This window comes from Ochotona curzoniae, unplaced genomic scaffold (genome assembly GCF_017591425.1).
Source record: "Ochotona curzoniae isolate NIBS_2020 unplaced genomic scaffold, NIBS_Ocur_1.0 scaffold_461, whole genome shotgun sequence".
In the NCBI taxonomy this organism is placed as follows: Eukaryota; Metazoa; Chordata; class Mammalia; order Lagomorpha; family Ochotonidae; genus Ochotona; species Ochotona curzoniae.
The window spans coordinates 10194802-10209601 of record NW_024467120.1 but is presented as its reverse complement, the minus strand read 5'-3'; the positions used below and the strand labels follow the sequence as shown (position 1 = coordinate 10209601).

The 14800-nt window shown below is 41.4% G+C and overlaps 1 protein-coding gene across 1 annotated transcript in view; it reads left to right on the top strand.

Annotated features, from left to right (window-relative positions):
• The window catches only part of DCDC2 (doublecortin domain containing 2), a 137988-nt gene that overhangs the window by 77218 nt on the left and 45970 nt on the right, over nt 1–14800 (top strand). The window lies entirely within an intron of this gene.

Here is a 14800-nt window from a genome sequence, read left to right as displayed (position 1 = left end):
GACTGGTCATATGGCAGGAAATACTGCCTATTCTTCCCTTATATGTGGAAATTAAAATTTAAGAAACAACCCAAAAGCAAGAAAAAAGGAAGGAAAGAAAAGCCTGTGTGTACAAATACTGTTTTGAAAAACTTTGTTTTATGTCTTTATCAAACCAGTGGTTAAGTATTACTGTACTTTTAACATGTGATTACTTTATAAATTTAAAAAAAAACCCCAAAATTAAACTTATTTTTCATGATACAGTTTTGCAGGTATAGGAATTCCTCGCCATCTCTCCCCATTTCCCTTTACTGCAATTTCCCCCATATTGTTATAGTAATATAGTACTTTAGTCACAGTTAACAAGTTTAACATTCTACGATTTAAGTGTATTGTAGCATTGTAGGCACAGACAAAGGCAGGAAATCTAGCTTCATACTGTCAAGGTGTAGTTAACTGTTTTCATCAGGAGTTCTCTTATTTGGGAGAAGAGGTACATACTGCCACCTATCTTTACTTGCTGGTATACTAGCCTCCATGATACAGTTCATTTATGAGACTATATGTATATACCTGGTTACTTCTGTATTTATTATTCTGTATTTTACATGAAGATTGTCATGTCAAAGAGAACATATGACATTTGTCCTTATTGATCCTTTTGGGATTGGCCTTTTTGTTGAGCAAATGGACAGTTTTGTGGATTAAGTGTAAGTCTTGAAGCCGAGTAGTATAAATCCTTCAGTTTATGTATTTTTAAATTTTCTTCAGTTATGCTTAACACTTAAGGCTTTGGGCCATCCTCAACTGCCTTGCCATGCCACAGACAGGGAGCTGGAAGGGAAGTAGATCATCCAGGATATGAACTAGCACCTGTATGGGATCTTGCCACATGCAAAATGAGGGTTTTAGCCACTAGGCTACTGCACTGGGTCCAAAATTCTTTCAGTGTTTGTCCCTCATCCCTTTGGTTCTTTGGCTTTTGCTCAGCAGGTCAGCTTGGCCTTCCCTCTCTCTTTAAACCTTGTTTCATAAAGGAGCTAGTTGGACATCTCTGTGGACATCTACTGCACAAAGTGATAGGCTTTTACAACTGCTTGACATGGTCCATGCATTGGAGACCTGGCTAGAGATAGGACCCCAACAGATACAGGCTTAACAAGGCCAGCAAGTATGTGCTATTAATGGCATGAGTGTTACAAGGGAGAAGAAGGCACAGTCCTTGAGAACTGACAGAGCTCTGTAATGAATCTGCAAATTGGTCTGAAATAAAAAGGTGGGAAAACAGGGTATGAATTTTAGTGAATATGCCTGAGTAAAATCCATAGGCAGGACCTTTGTACTTGCAAGATCACCCTGGTATGAAGGAGAATATTAGTTGGCAAAGTGAAGTGGTCTAGTCCAGAGAGGTAGTCTGGGTCATCTCAGAAGAGCCCTCTATGTCAAGCTAATAGTGTTTGCAGTTACGGAAGTCAGGAACTGGGGATGAAGAGTATGTGTGTAGATTTGACATAGTGAAAGTGGTTTGTTTGTTTTTTTTGAGGCGGGGGGTGGGAATCATGATCTGATACCAGTGTACAGAATGGTTTTAGGAGTCCCAGAAGATGTTGAGTTGATATTGGACATAAAAAGTGGTAACAGTAATAAATTTGAGAGAAGGGAGAGGGTAGATTTAAACTCAGAGTCCTCCAAGTTTTTAAGAGATGAGCAGTGCTATTGCTAAAGACAGAGCAGAGCCTAACAGAGTCAGAATGTGCCTCAAACCAGAGCGAACCTGCGGTGCGGAGATGACTGTTAGGTCAGGCGTGCACCGTGAATAAAAGAGAGCATGGGTTTCGAGACAGATGTTGGGATGTGTTGAAGACAGTGGATTTTGGAAAGGCAAACCTAGAACTCTCAGAAAAGACAGGTGATCTTCATGAGGAGTGTAATGAGCACCACTAGCTACAAAGCCAAGGTGATGTTGCGGTCCGCATCTCATAAGCTCCGAATTAACAGGTCCAAATCAATAAACGATGATAGTAGTACCGATAGTCATAGCTGAAACACACAACCTTCCCAAGTCACAGGTTCATAAGCAAAGTTGTGATGTGCTGGTGCTCCGTTTTAAAGGAATGATCATTCTGCTTTGAAGGTTCCCCAACACTGCTCAATTTTGCCTTTAACAAAGGCAGTTTGCTGAGGAAGCAGGACAGAATGCTAAACTCCAATTAGCCAGTGCTACCAGAGATTAATAACACTTTAGACCAGCTGGAAGCAACTTCATAGCCAAGCTTCTTCCTACTGTGTCATGGCAACAATTTACAAATTTTAATAATAGATGTCCTGTTTGAGAAATTGCCTTTCCTTACGCTATGGAAGCTTTTATGATTAGACTATACCTCTTTCTTGCAGTTGTTTTCCAGGCGTTTATGTTACCAGTTTTGCTTATCAGTAATGGTTCAAAAATTTTCCAACACAGAGCAATTAATATCTGTCAGTAGAAATAAATTACATTTTTCATCGCCTGTGACACGCTCTCCAAGGCTGTTTGAAAGTGCCATAATTATGCATCATCATGCTGTGTAATTTTGGGTGACCAGTGTGGTAGTGCTTTAGGGATATGATTTATATTTTCTGTTTTTTTTTAAAGTACTGAATTAATAGGATGGCTGTACAGATTGGGATATAAGCTGGGAAATGACATTTTGCAGAATAATTGGTATTACTCCTATCCTTCTAGAGAAGACTTTTAGAATTGTTCACATATTTTACATGTTTGTGCATCCAGATTGCATGTTATGATCTTGCCATCAATAAATTTTTGCTTTATGTAGCACTAGAAGGGACAGCGTACTTTTAGAAATTGAATGCACAGAATATGTTTTGTTTAAAACACATGTTTTACTTGCTTGAGGAAGACGTGTACAATAGTTGCAAAGTTGTAATCTCTGTAGGGTACTTGCCTTTTGAGTGGAATGGGATCTCTTTCGCTGCACCTTAGCCAGCCGTGGTTCCTGGCTGCAAAGGAAGGTCTGCGGTCCCAGGTCACCTTCTGCCTGTCCCTGGCCTTGTTCTTCTCTGATTTAGCCAGTAACACAGATGCAGCCTTTTGATTTTGACCTCTTGTGTTTGAGTTTCCTGTTTAGACTCATCTCTGCTTATCGGACTCCAACCTGCCTGGAGACTCTTCCTGAGTGTCTATGAATATTCACCCCACCCTGCCCAACATGTGTTCTGTCAGAGGGTGCAGGAGGGAGACTGCCAGGAACTGGGTACAGACTTCACAAATCACGTGACACTAGATTCAACTAATTCAGCCTCTCAAATTGCAGTTATGCTTATAGCATGACTCAGGGCTGTCATCAGCCCACCCATTTTAATGGTCCAGTCATTGCGACAGGACAGCCCTTCCTGAAGGGTGTTTCATCTTGTTCATCCTGTTGGACTGTAGTTGAGGATCTCTTCCGGAAACAGAGGAGAACATTGACTCCTGATGCTTGAATTAGGAGAACGCTGCCACTGAACTGAAGTTGTCGTAAACAGAAGTGGGATCAGGGCCACATTCTTCTCTCAACAATTCTGCAGACCATCTACCCTTCCCAAGCAAGAGCTGAGGGTGTGCCACTTTCTAGACCATGGGATTAAGACACAAGGTTTTCAAAACCATAGGGTCTGTCTTCATTCCTAATCTTGCAACGTTGTTTAGTTAGGATAACATAACCCATGAGTATGAGGAGAAATAAACCTAAAATTTAAGACTTTAGTAATTGTGCCTCCCCACCTTATCTTGAAACTTATGAAATCACTCCCACAGAAAAGCCTGCCTTACAGTGTAATAACAGTGCAGCTGTTAGCAAAGCTAGGAGTGGGCTATTTTAAAATTAGGGAAAGAGACTATTGAGATTCTCAAATGAATTAAAAAAAAAAAAATCTCAGTGAACAGAGACTTGTCCAGATCCCCGAGTTTCAGCACTTTAAACAAGGTAAATAGGTTTCAGCTAATCAAAGCCATATCCACAGAGTGAAGATTGAAGTCTGTTTTTAATTGTGAAAGATTCAGCTCTAGTTGACTTTCCTTTAGATAGAACCATAACTCAGTCATTCACTGCCACACTCTTTGTGTAGGGTGTCACCAGGCATTCTTGAGTGAGTCTCTCAAGAGTGAACGTCTTTTTGTGGGATGGAGTTTTAATCTCTTGAATAACAAAAAGGAACCTTAGATAATGTGGTCACCTCATTTTTCTAACTCATTTCTAAAACAAATACCTAAGTGATTAAGTGCAGAATAAAAGAAGCTGAAGCTGCTCCCTAGATGGCACGTTTGTAATTGGTAGTTATGGTTTTAAAGGAGTGAGGGCATTAGGTTAATTGGCATAGTGTGAAGGTAGGTGCTTTATGTTTTCAAACATTTATTAGTGATTCTCTTTTGTGTTTCCATTTTTCATTTAACAGTGTCCTATGTTTGAAAATGTTTATACTCATTTTTATTTGTTGTGCCTGTTCAGTGAGGTGGTTCAGCACATGGTGGTTCAGCAAGTCATCAACATGTGGAGTGCCTGGCATGCAGTCAACAGATGCCTTTAACCTTGAGGGGTTTGCAGATTAAAATTCGCCTTTTAGTGTCTTAATATTCCAAAAAGTCATACAGTAACCTTTGTTTTAATCATATATCCTCTATGAATAAAAGTTGTTTCAGCAGAAAATAATTTCAGCCTGAAAATAATACTATGTACCAGTGATCAAAGACTTTTGTGGTGCCAGATATGTGCTAGGTTCTTGTGTTGCGTAATTTAGTTTTCACATGCATGTCAAGAGACAGCTGCTTCTCTTTTGGCTTGATGAGCACAGGAGCTGAGATTTGCAGAGCCTCAGGTCATGTGACTTGCATGTGAAGTCCCATATCTGGTAGGAAAAAGAGATTGGCATTTTAATCCAGAGTCCTGTCTCCACTTCTACACCATCCAGTGTCATGTGGTAACAATGAGGACCACATTTTTTGAACAGCTCCTTAGTGTAGTGCTACTAAGCACTTCACAGTGTATGTTCTTTCAGTACCCACAACAACTGGAGGTATTTTATTTCCAGTCCAAAGAGGAAGAAACTGAACTGAAGAGAGGTGAAAGAACATTTATAAAATTGCACAGTTATTAAGGACATAGCTGTGTTTCAAAATCCACAGCTGTATCTGCATTCCAAACTACCCTTGATTAAGCACTTCTTTTTGCTTGCACCGAGGCTGTGTAGCTGCTGCTGCTGTAAGAGAACAGCCTAGGTAATTTATGATGAGCATACATTTATTCGGCTGGTGATTTTGGAGGCTGGAACGTGCAAGAGCACAGCACTGGCATCTTGATGCGTCATTCATGCTGGAAGACATCGCGTGTCAGGAGAGCATCAGAAGAGGGAAGAAAGGGGACACAATTCATGCTTTCTAGGATTTCACTACAGACATAACAAATTTATTGTCATGGTGACACCATTGCCCATCTACAAAGATGCAGTCCTCAGGACCTAGTTCGTTTTAATTTTTTTAAGGTTTATTTTTATTGGAAGATCAGATTTACAGAGAGAGGGACAGACAGGAAGATCTTTTGTCCAGTGATTCCCTCCCCAAAGTGGCTGCAATGGCTGCAGCTAAGCCAATCTGAAGTCAGGAGCCAGGAACTTCTTCTGGGTCTCCCACATGGGTGCAGGGTCCGAAGGCTTTGAGCCATCCTCTGGTGCTTTCCCAGGCCACAAGCAGGGAGCTGGATGGAAATGGAGCAGCTAGGATATAAACCGGTGCCCATAAAGGATCTTGGTGCATGCAAGGTTAGGATTTAGTCATTAGGCTGTCGCATCAGGCCCAACTTAATCACTTCTTAAAGGTCTTACTTCTCAAAACTCTTACATTAGGGTATGGGTTTCTAATGTATGCACTGAGTAAGGACACATCCAAACAATAGCAATCATCCATTCCGTTCTTTCTTGAATTGAGGAGAACCCAGAATATATTTGTGAGTATCTTACTAGGTTTTATTTGGAAAGCTCATTTGAGACACTCTCCTTCCCTTCTTTGGGTGTCTTATTCCGTTTGTTAGCATACATTATCATCAATGCACTCCATTGTTACAGGACTGGGGCTTTTAAGGCTTTTTCTTGTTCCTTCCCCTCCCAATAAAATTATAGTTGCAAAAACAACAAGCGCATTTGCACTGAATTGCCAGTAATGTCTTTTATGTTCAAGTATTGTGGTTACTTGTTGGGATAATTTTATTAGAAATTGCAAGTGGTAGGAACTAACTGAAGTGTGTGTGTGTGTGTGTGTGTGTGTGTGTGTGTGTGTGTGAGAGAGAGAGAGAGAGGTATCTTCTGGGGCTCTTTCAAGACTCAGCAGCAGTTAAGTGTCTTTACATGCATTATCACCAACCTGAGCCTCAGCATACTCTTCTACAAGTGTTATCATACTGATTTGGTTTTATAATAAAAATTAGTGAGAAAATGAGAATTATTTTGTATTTCTCTCTCTTGATTGTATCTAATCTTTATAAAGCTTAAGAGAAATGCATATTATGGAAGGAATTGTGTAAGAAATTCAAATATTGCTGCACAAAAAATAAACCCATTTTTATTTACTTGTCTATTTGAGAAAGAGTTCTCCCATCTGCTGGTTTCCTTCCCAAGTGCCTACAAGGTCTGGTTGAAGTACATAGGCAGGAATTCAATCTGTGTCTCCCAAGGAGGAGGCAGGGACCCAAACCACTTGGCCCAGTCACTTGCTGCTTCCCAAGGTCCATATTAACAAGATCCCAGGATCAGTAGTGGAGTTGGGAATAAAACCCATGCACTCCTGTATGGGATGTGATGTCCAAAGCAGGACTCAACTGAAATGCCAAAGACCACTTCTAAACTCGGATTTCAACTCCATTTTCCAGCAACTTTTGGAAGTACTCTTCTATGCTCCTTGATGCAAAAGGAACAAACATGCGTATGGATATATGGGAAAGAGATGAGTTCATTAAAACAGCAGCAGCAGCAACAGCAATAACAAACTTGTCTATCCCTTATTTACCAAATTGTGATTTGCCATCATTATCTAAGATCCTACAGTGAAGTTTATTAAGTGAATATATCTAAAATGGAATACAGCTTAAATGGGCTAATGCATTTTCTGAAAAGCTTTACCTCTAAAAGTCTAGTCATTTGAAATGATTGTTTTAAAAATGTAAATAATTAATTGGGATTGAGCATATCACTTCATGATTCATACCTATCATATCGGGGAGTTATTTGGCTTGTTTTCTTACTCTTTTGAATGATCTCATGTTGCTGTATTTTAGTAATTAGATCTGCCTTTCAGATCATGAGAAAATATTCTCTTCTGATGGGATTGTCTGTTTAATCTGTGCATTCAGTTTTTAATGTAACAATTCCATTTTCAATTTCAGCGATAATAGTTTTTTATTTCTAGTGGCTCAGTTTGACCCTTTTCCAAGTCTGTCAATTTTTGTTCTTGCTTTTCTTCCTGCATTGTTTCTACTGCCTTATCTCTCTAAAACATTTAGAAAAAGCCCCTTTAAAAGTTACACATCATCAACTGCCTTCTGACTGCTAATCCTCTTGTTTATTGTCTCTTGACCACACCTCTCACCTGGCCATGGTGATTGGCTTCTACACCATTTGTGTATTTTGCTAAGAGAGTTCTGTGTGTCTAGGATATTGAGGGAACATTCTTTTGGAGTGCTTGTTTCTTCTGAGGCCGTGGGAGTTTTCCTGGTTTTGGATCAGTTTTATGGCTATTGATTTGGCTGGAGTTCTTCTCTGCTTGAGTAATCTAAATGTAGCTCTCAGATTTTTTTTTCCCAAGGTACATAATTGAAGTTTTGATTTCTCAAGGTCCCCAGAGAAGATTCTGAGCTTGCTGCTTTCTGGTCTAGTGGAACACTTCCAAGTTCACTTTTCAGGTACTTGGAACTCCTGGGAAGGTCCTGTTTTTATGCTGAGTTTTGATTCCAGCACTCTGCCCTGTCGACATTACAATCCCAGTGCCTAGACCCTTTAGCCTAGTTCTCTATCCACTTTCCCCTCAAAACATTGGCTCTCCTCTCATTTGAGCTTTAAATCCTTGAATTCACATTTTATCTGCTTTTCTGTGGGTTTGTAACAGAGGAGAGCCTGTGTTGCCTCAGTTCATCATGTTCCTTTAAACCTCAGCTGCCTCCAATTTGCATTGAGGGGTTTTCTGGGAGTTTGTGCTTCGAGGAAAAAAAGATGTGGAATACAGAGGACTGCCCAGCGAGCTAGGGAGGCGGCCACGGGGCGGTGGTCCTGAGGGTGGGGGTTGGAGGAGAATGGGCAGAGAGGCAAGCTCGGAGGGAGACCAACCCTGTGCCCCTGCCTTGGGGTGACTCTGTCCTTACCCTGCAGATACAGCTCTCTCCCTCCCTCCCCTGCCCCACTGAACATGATGACATTTACCCAGCCAGATCACATGCAGAGGCTGTGTGACTGTCATTGAAAGGTCACGGTGACTTCTGCTCCTCTCGTTTAAATTTTCAGTGGGAAAGTTTTCTGTCTTTTCCACCACGGTTACGTTAATTTTAAAATAGTCTCATGTACTTTCTTGAAAGGGAAGAAATCCTCTGATTAGGCTGCTTGGATCCAAATGATTTTATACGTACTTGCATTTTCATTTGGACTGTTAGAAGCAAACGCAGAAGGTTTCCTTTGTCCTAATTTTCTGTTCGAGAGGTTTGGAGCAGAAATAGATTTTTAATTGTTAGCAGGAGCTTAGTCTGTTCGTTTTGGAATTTGCTGGATTTTACTTTCTAGTGGGAACACTTTCCATTTATGCCAACTATTTGCTTCTAACAGAGATGTTGGGTTGTCTGCTTGGATGTCCTTGGGGGCGAGTTCGAAGGTGAGTTCTAATCATCAGCTGTGTATTTAGAGTTCTGGTTGTCATTAATGTTCTGAAATGCAAAAATAGGAACTGAGACCAGAAAGAGATTTTAACCTAGACCTGAAGTAGGTGGCGAGGACATTCTCAGTTTTGTCTCCAGATGTGTTTGTCCATCCCTCTCTTCTGCCCCTGTTCTGTCTTTCCTACCCAGTCACCCTTCATTTCCATCCTGTGTGTGTGTGTGTGTGTGTGTGTGTGCGTGCGCTTTTCTGATCTTGAAGGGCAAAGCCATACTTTACTCACAAGTGGGGGGGGTGTCTGCCTCATTGAATTCCCAAAATTTGGCACAGTCATGGGTCCAGTGACAGCTTGATTCAGTTTGTGGCCACATGTTATGTCTAGTCTTTTTCCTAAACCAGCTCCTTAATTCTGTATAAGCTGCCACTCTGGAAGCAGTCACTAAGAGGGACCATGCTATCCTTTAACCATTATAATGATAATGATGATAGTTAATACTCATAAAATGCCAGGTGGTATTCTGAGCATATTTTGTTCTGATGATTGCATGTGGCAGGACTCTTACCATAAGTCTTGTTTCATAGATGAGGAAACTGAGGTGCAGGTATGTTCAGAGTCACGTGGCTCACAAATGAAGCAAGAGCTGAAGCAAATTCCTGCTGGCTGGCTGTCCAGAGAAGGCTTGTCTGTCCCCCGTTGGTACACTTAGTTTTCTGCCTGTGTGGAGTTTCCTAGTTCACTGCCTTTTTCAGAGAAGGAGCTTGTAAGCCCAAGTTCTCCATCCTGTTGCTGCATTGCTTCCCCATTCTGCTTTCCATTACTTGTTTCCAAGTTTCTGCTTTATCTGTTGTTGCTGTGTGTTTGAACAGAGGCGCTACTCAAAAGGATAGATTCCTAGGCGGCCTTGCCTGGAGGACTCCCAGAGCTCTCTTGGTGGAGTATATCCATTCATCCACTCACCTACTCACCAGCTCAGCCCTTCCTCCTCTGCTATTTGTAGGCTGCAGTCACAGCCTGCACATCAGTCAGGTGCACTGGGTGCTGTTTATCCACAGGCCCCCTGTTCTCCTGGGGGAGGTTAGCTAGGGGTTCTACTGTTATGGTGAACGCTATCTATCTTGGGTGCCCCACTGTGCCTCAGGGTATGTGGGATGGGCAGACAGGGGGCGTTGGAGAAGACTTCACAGCGAAGGGAACTCTGAAGCAAAGGCTGAAATAAACCTCCTCCAAGTAGGCGTTTCCCCAAGTAGAACTTTGAGGCAGGGAGTCAGCTGGGGCCCACGCTCTGAGTCATGGCAGGTATGATGGGGATGAGGGTTGGAGTCTCTGGTCAGTCAGGTGCACAGGATGGCTGGAGCTGGAGTAGAAGCTTGGTGGTTCTCAAATCTGTTTGTCTTCCTTACATGCAGGAAGAAGGCCACGCCTCCTTCTCCAAGGAGGCCAGGTCAAAGCTCCTGCTCCAGAGAGGCCAAGAAGGAGTTTTCCTGAGGCAAATAGGAACCTCCTGGGATAGGTAATCACTCCTGGGGAGGTAGACCAGTTGCTAAAAGCTTTGCTGGTTAGTAATCCTTAATCCTTGTCTGCTGGTGAAGAGAGGATTCGGACTGACAACGGAGATGAGAGGAAAGCAACCCAGCAGAATTTAATGAAGTGCATCTGACAGCACAGGTGATTGGGGTTCTTACCGGTAGGAGATAACCTTCCTCCCACTGGTTTTTCTCTTCTCCCTGTCACTGCAGTGTTACTAGATGGATAACTTCCCGGGCATGGGATTTCCCCTACAGTATTATCAAAGATGTCCTCCACAGTGTTACTGAGTCGAGACTTTTTGATTTGAAAAATGGCAGACAGCTTTGATAACATCCAGGTCCTTACTTTCATTTAGTGGAACAAACTTTCCATTTTCTGCTTCCTTTTTCCTCCTCCTCCTTCTTCCTCTCCCTCTCACATGGGCTCATCCGTCTTGCTGCCTTACAGGATAGTAGAAAGCTGGCAAAGGAGGCCACACATGGAACCCAAAGGAACCTGAGGACTTTGCTGAGCAGTCTGGGTTTTATTTTGCAAAGGACAAATTATTAATTTTCTACTTGAGTAATTTATCCTTTTTTTTTTTAAAATTTGAATGGCAACATTACAGAGTGCATTTCCATCTGCTAATTCATTCCCTAAATGGCTGCAAGCAAGGGTCAGGGCTGGGCCACACCTAAGCCAGGAGCTTCATTCAGGTCTCCTATGGAACAGTGGCAGCACCAGGACTAGGGCCATAGTCTACTGCTTTTCCCAGGTGTACTAGGAGAGAGCTGTATCCGGAAGCAGAGCAAGTAGATTTTGAACTGGCATTCGTATGGGATGCCTTTGTTGTAGCTGGCAACTTAACCCTGTTTTCCTCAATGCCAGCTCTGGATTTTTTATTTTTGAAAAAAATCTTTTTTTTTTTTTTGTTGAAAAGCCAGTCGAATACGAGATACACTTTGATATTCTGTCTTTTGGACATAAAAGGCTAAACTACAGAACAAGGGACAGATGTTTGGTGGAGTGGATAAAATGCTGGTTCAAGCACCTGCATCTCTTGCTGGAGTGCCTGGGGGTGAGTCTTGGCTCTGCTTCTTCTGGTTTCCTGCTAATGCTCACTGTGGGAGGCAGGAGGTGATGGCTTGAACAGTTGGACCCTGCCTCCTTGCCTTGAGGAGCCAGCTCCCAGCTTTGGCTTGGTTCAACCTTGGCTGTTACAGGCATCTTGGGATTGAACCAGCATTACAGAAGATTGTTCTCTGGCTGTTTTTGTCTCTGCCTTTCAAATAAAGTAAAAATAAATAATAAAAGTTAAAAAGAAGAAAACATTTTTTAAAAAGTAGGAAGATGTAAAGCAAACCATCATAGTTTTGAATAACTTTGGGGAGGATGGCCCATTTAAATAAGTTCTTTTGAGATTACTCCGTGCTTTGTGAGTATAAACACTGCCAGAAGACACTTAAATATTTTCCCTGGTGAACATTTCATGAATATAGAAAAAGAGATGTTTTTTTTTCCCCGCTGCTTTACTGTTTTGGTAGATAGGGAATATTTTAGAAATGCTTTAATAATTTCAGGGGAGATGTATGTATATATTGTCTTATGTATTAAAATGTGATTCACTGCTTAGTTTTCTCCAAATATTTTTAGTCCTTCATTTCATTGAAGCTGTCCCATAAAAATGCCAAGAATGCTAGAGATTAGACCTTTTATTGTGACACATAAATGAGTCTTGGTCTTGAAATATAGCCAACATTTAGTTGTGCCTGATTATATGAAATATATTTAAGTAAAATGTCCTGTGTTCCCAGAGGCACTGTGTGGAAAATGCTTGTATTGTAAAAGTGTAAAACTTAGTTCTTTCTGCCTTTTATGGCCATGGTCTTGGAACACTCGAGAGGAAAATGTAAGAGTCATTTCTCCCCTGTTTACTGTACATTTATCTCAGTTATTAATATATCATGCAAAGCTATAATAACTTACCAGCTCCATTTTCAACCCCAGCTGGCTGAAGGTCATGGGTTTTATAAACCAATCAGAAAATTTCAGCCGGCTGTCTGGGAGTGACAAGTTCTTGGATCTTCCAACCAACACCCAATGTTTTCACTAGAGGAGGCATGCACAAATTACTTGTCACTTGTATCTGACTGTTTTGGTTTTGGTTATCAAGGCCTTTGTGAACACACATTATGACTTTGCATAGTAGTTGTGCACAGCCAGAAGCATGTTATCTTGTTATAATACTTCCCTAATTGATATTAAGATTGACTCTTTGTCATAGCTAGGTATTTTGTTTTGCTTTGTTTTTAGGTAAGATTGATTGTTCATTTTTATTTGAAAGGTAGAGTTACAGAGAGGAGAGGAGACAGAGCGAGACCTATCAACGGGTTCACGCTCCAAGTAGCTGTCATGGCCTCAGTGGAGTTGATCTGAGGCCAGGAGTTTCCTCTGGGTGTCCTACGTGGGTGCTGAGGATTTGAGCCATCCTCCACTGCTTTCCCAGGCTATAAAGAACTGGGTCAGAAGTGGATCAGCTAGGGCCTGCTGAGGTAGTCTAGTAGCGAAATCTTTGTCTTGTGTGCACTGGAATCCCATGTTTTGCTGGTTTGTGTTCTGTCTGTTCCACTTCCCATCTAGCTCCCAGCTTGTGGCCTGGGAAAGCAGTAGAGGATGGCCCAAAGTCTTGGGACCCTGCAGCCATGTGGGAGACCTGGAAGAAGCATCTTGCTCCTGGCCTTGGATCAGCTGAGCTCCAGCCTTATGGCCATTTGGGGAGTGAACCAGCAGACACAAGACTTTGCTCTGTCTCTCCTTCTCTTTGTGAATCTGCCTTTCCAATAAAAAGAAATAAATCTTGAAAAAAAAAAAGTGGATCATCCAGGAAACAAATTGATTCCCACATGGGATGCTGGCCACACAGGTAGAAGCTTAGTCTGTTATACCGCAATGGGTCCCCTGTTATAGCTGGCTTTATCTGCTTCTTCCTGGTTATGCTGCTTCTCCTGTGGCTGTTACCCCACAGCATGGTGCTATTATATGTCTCCTATGAATCCAGAAGGTGAGAATAAAGCCTGATTATCCCTTTGAGATTACTTTGATTTTGAAGTCTACCAGTCATTTAGATTGTGAATCATTTATTCCAACATGCCTACTAATCAAAATAATAGCATTTAAGATATCCCACTACTTGGACCCATGTTGAATTAACTGGTAGAAATACTCATAGCCTTGAGTAGCAGTGTGAATGAATAGGTACCCTCTTTACCTTGCTGACTAAATTTCATGAAAGTTCTTCAGTTTAAAATTTAGCCCTATCCCTTTGTAGGAAAAAAAAAACCCTGTAAAGTTCAATTATTGGGAGATAAATAGCACAATTATTGTAATCAGAAGATCTGACATCAACTTGATGTCCAGTTGTTACCTCTAAGCTCATTCTGCTTTCTGATTTATCTCTTTAAAATCACTGAAGAATCAAAACGGTTCTTTTTTAAGAATAACTCAAGTAGTCTTGCACCTAATCAAGTCTGAGTTTCAGGTAGAACCTCACAAAATGTCCAACAGTCAGAGTCTCAGTGTTCCTTGCTTGTAAACTAATCTGCCTTTTTTTTACTCTGAAAATGCATCTGTAATTTCCCAGATATTTTAACTGGATTGTACTACCTACCACATTGATCTACGATTGTTCTTCATTGGACAAGTGGAACCACATGATCAGGTTTCTTTCTGGCTACTGTACGTCTCACACCAGGTTGGATTGGCATATTGTTTTGTTAATTTTTGGTTTGTAGAGTGATTGTTATATTTTGATTTTTGTTCAGAATAACTTTGAACTCTGCAAACTTAAAAACAAACAAACAAACAAACAAACAAATAACCAGAGATCTCAGGAGCTGTAAGGAAGGCCCACAGGCAGCTACCACATTCTATTTGCATCTTTCTACATACTTCCCTCCCATGATGGGAATTCTATATGCAGATTCTAGTCTTCTCTGTGTATTCGTTTATATGACTTACATATGTGTATTTTATCCAAGAACAGGAGACTTGGGAGAATTTTGTTTAAACTTTTGATAAGAAAAAAAAAAATCACAGGGAAAGGTCCTGATTGGCCCAGCTTAATGGCATGAGCTACTTTCCCATGGTTTAGGGGTAGTGACTTACAAGGCGGGCTGTGTTGGTAACAGGGCCTTTGCAGTAATTTGGGATGTCTGTGAATTGGAATGTCACAGCTATCACAGTGAGAGCAGTTAGACATAATACAGTAGAATGAGGTTAAAACTAAGGTAATGGTGCTTAGAAAAACAGGATTTCTGTTAGGATTTGGGTCTAGCAACAGAGGGCTAGTGTTCCAATGTGTCCTGCCCCTCTTCCTTGGGTACATAGGAAATATCATCCCTGTTATCCCTCCCCTGGGTTGATAAGGTG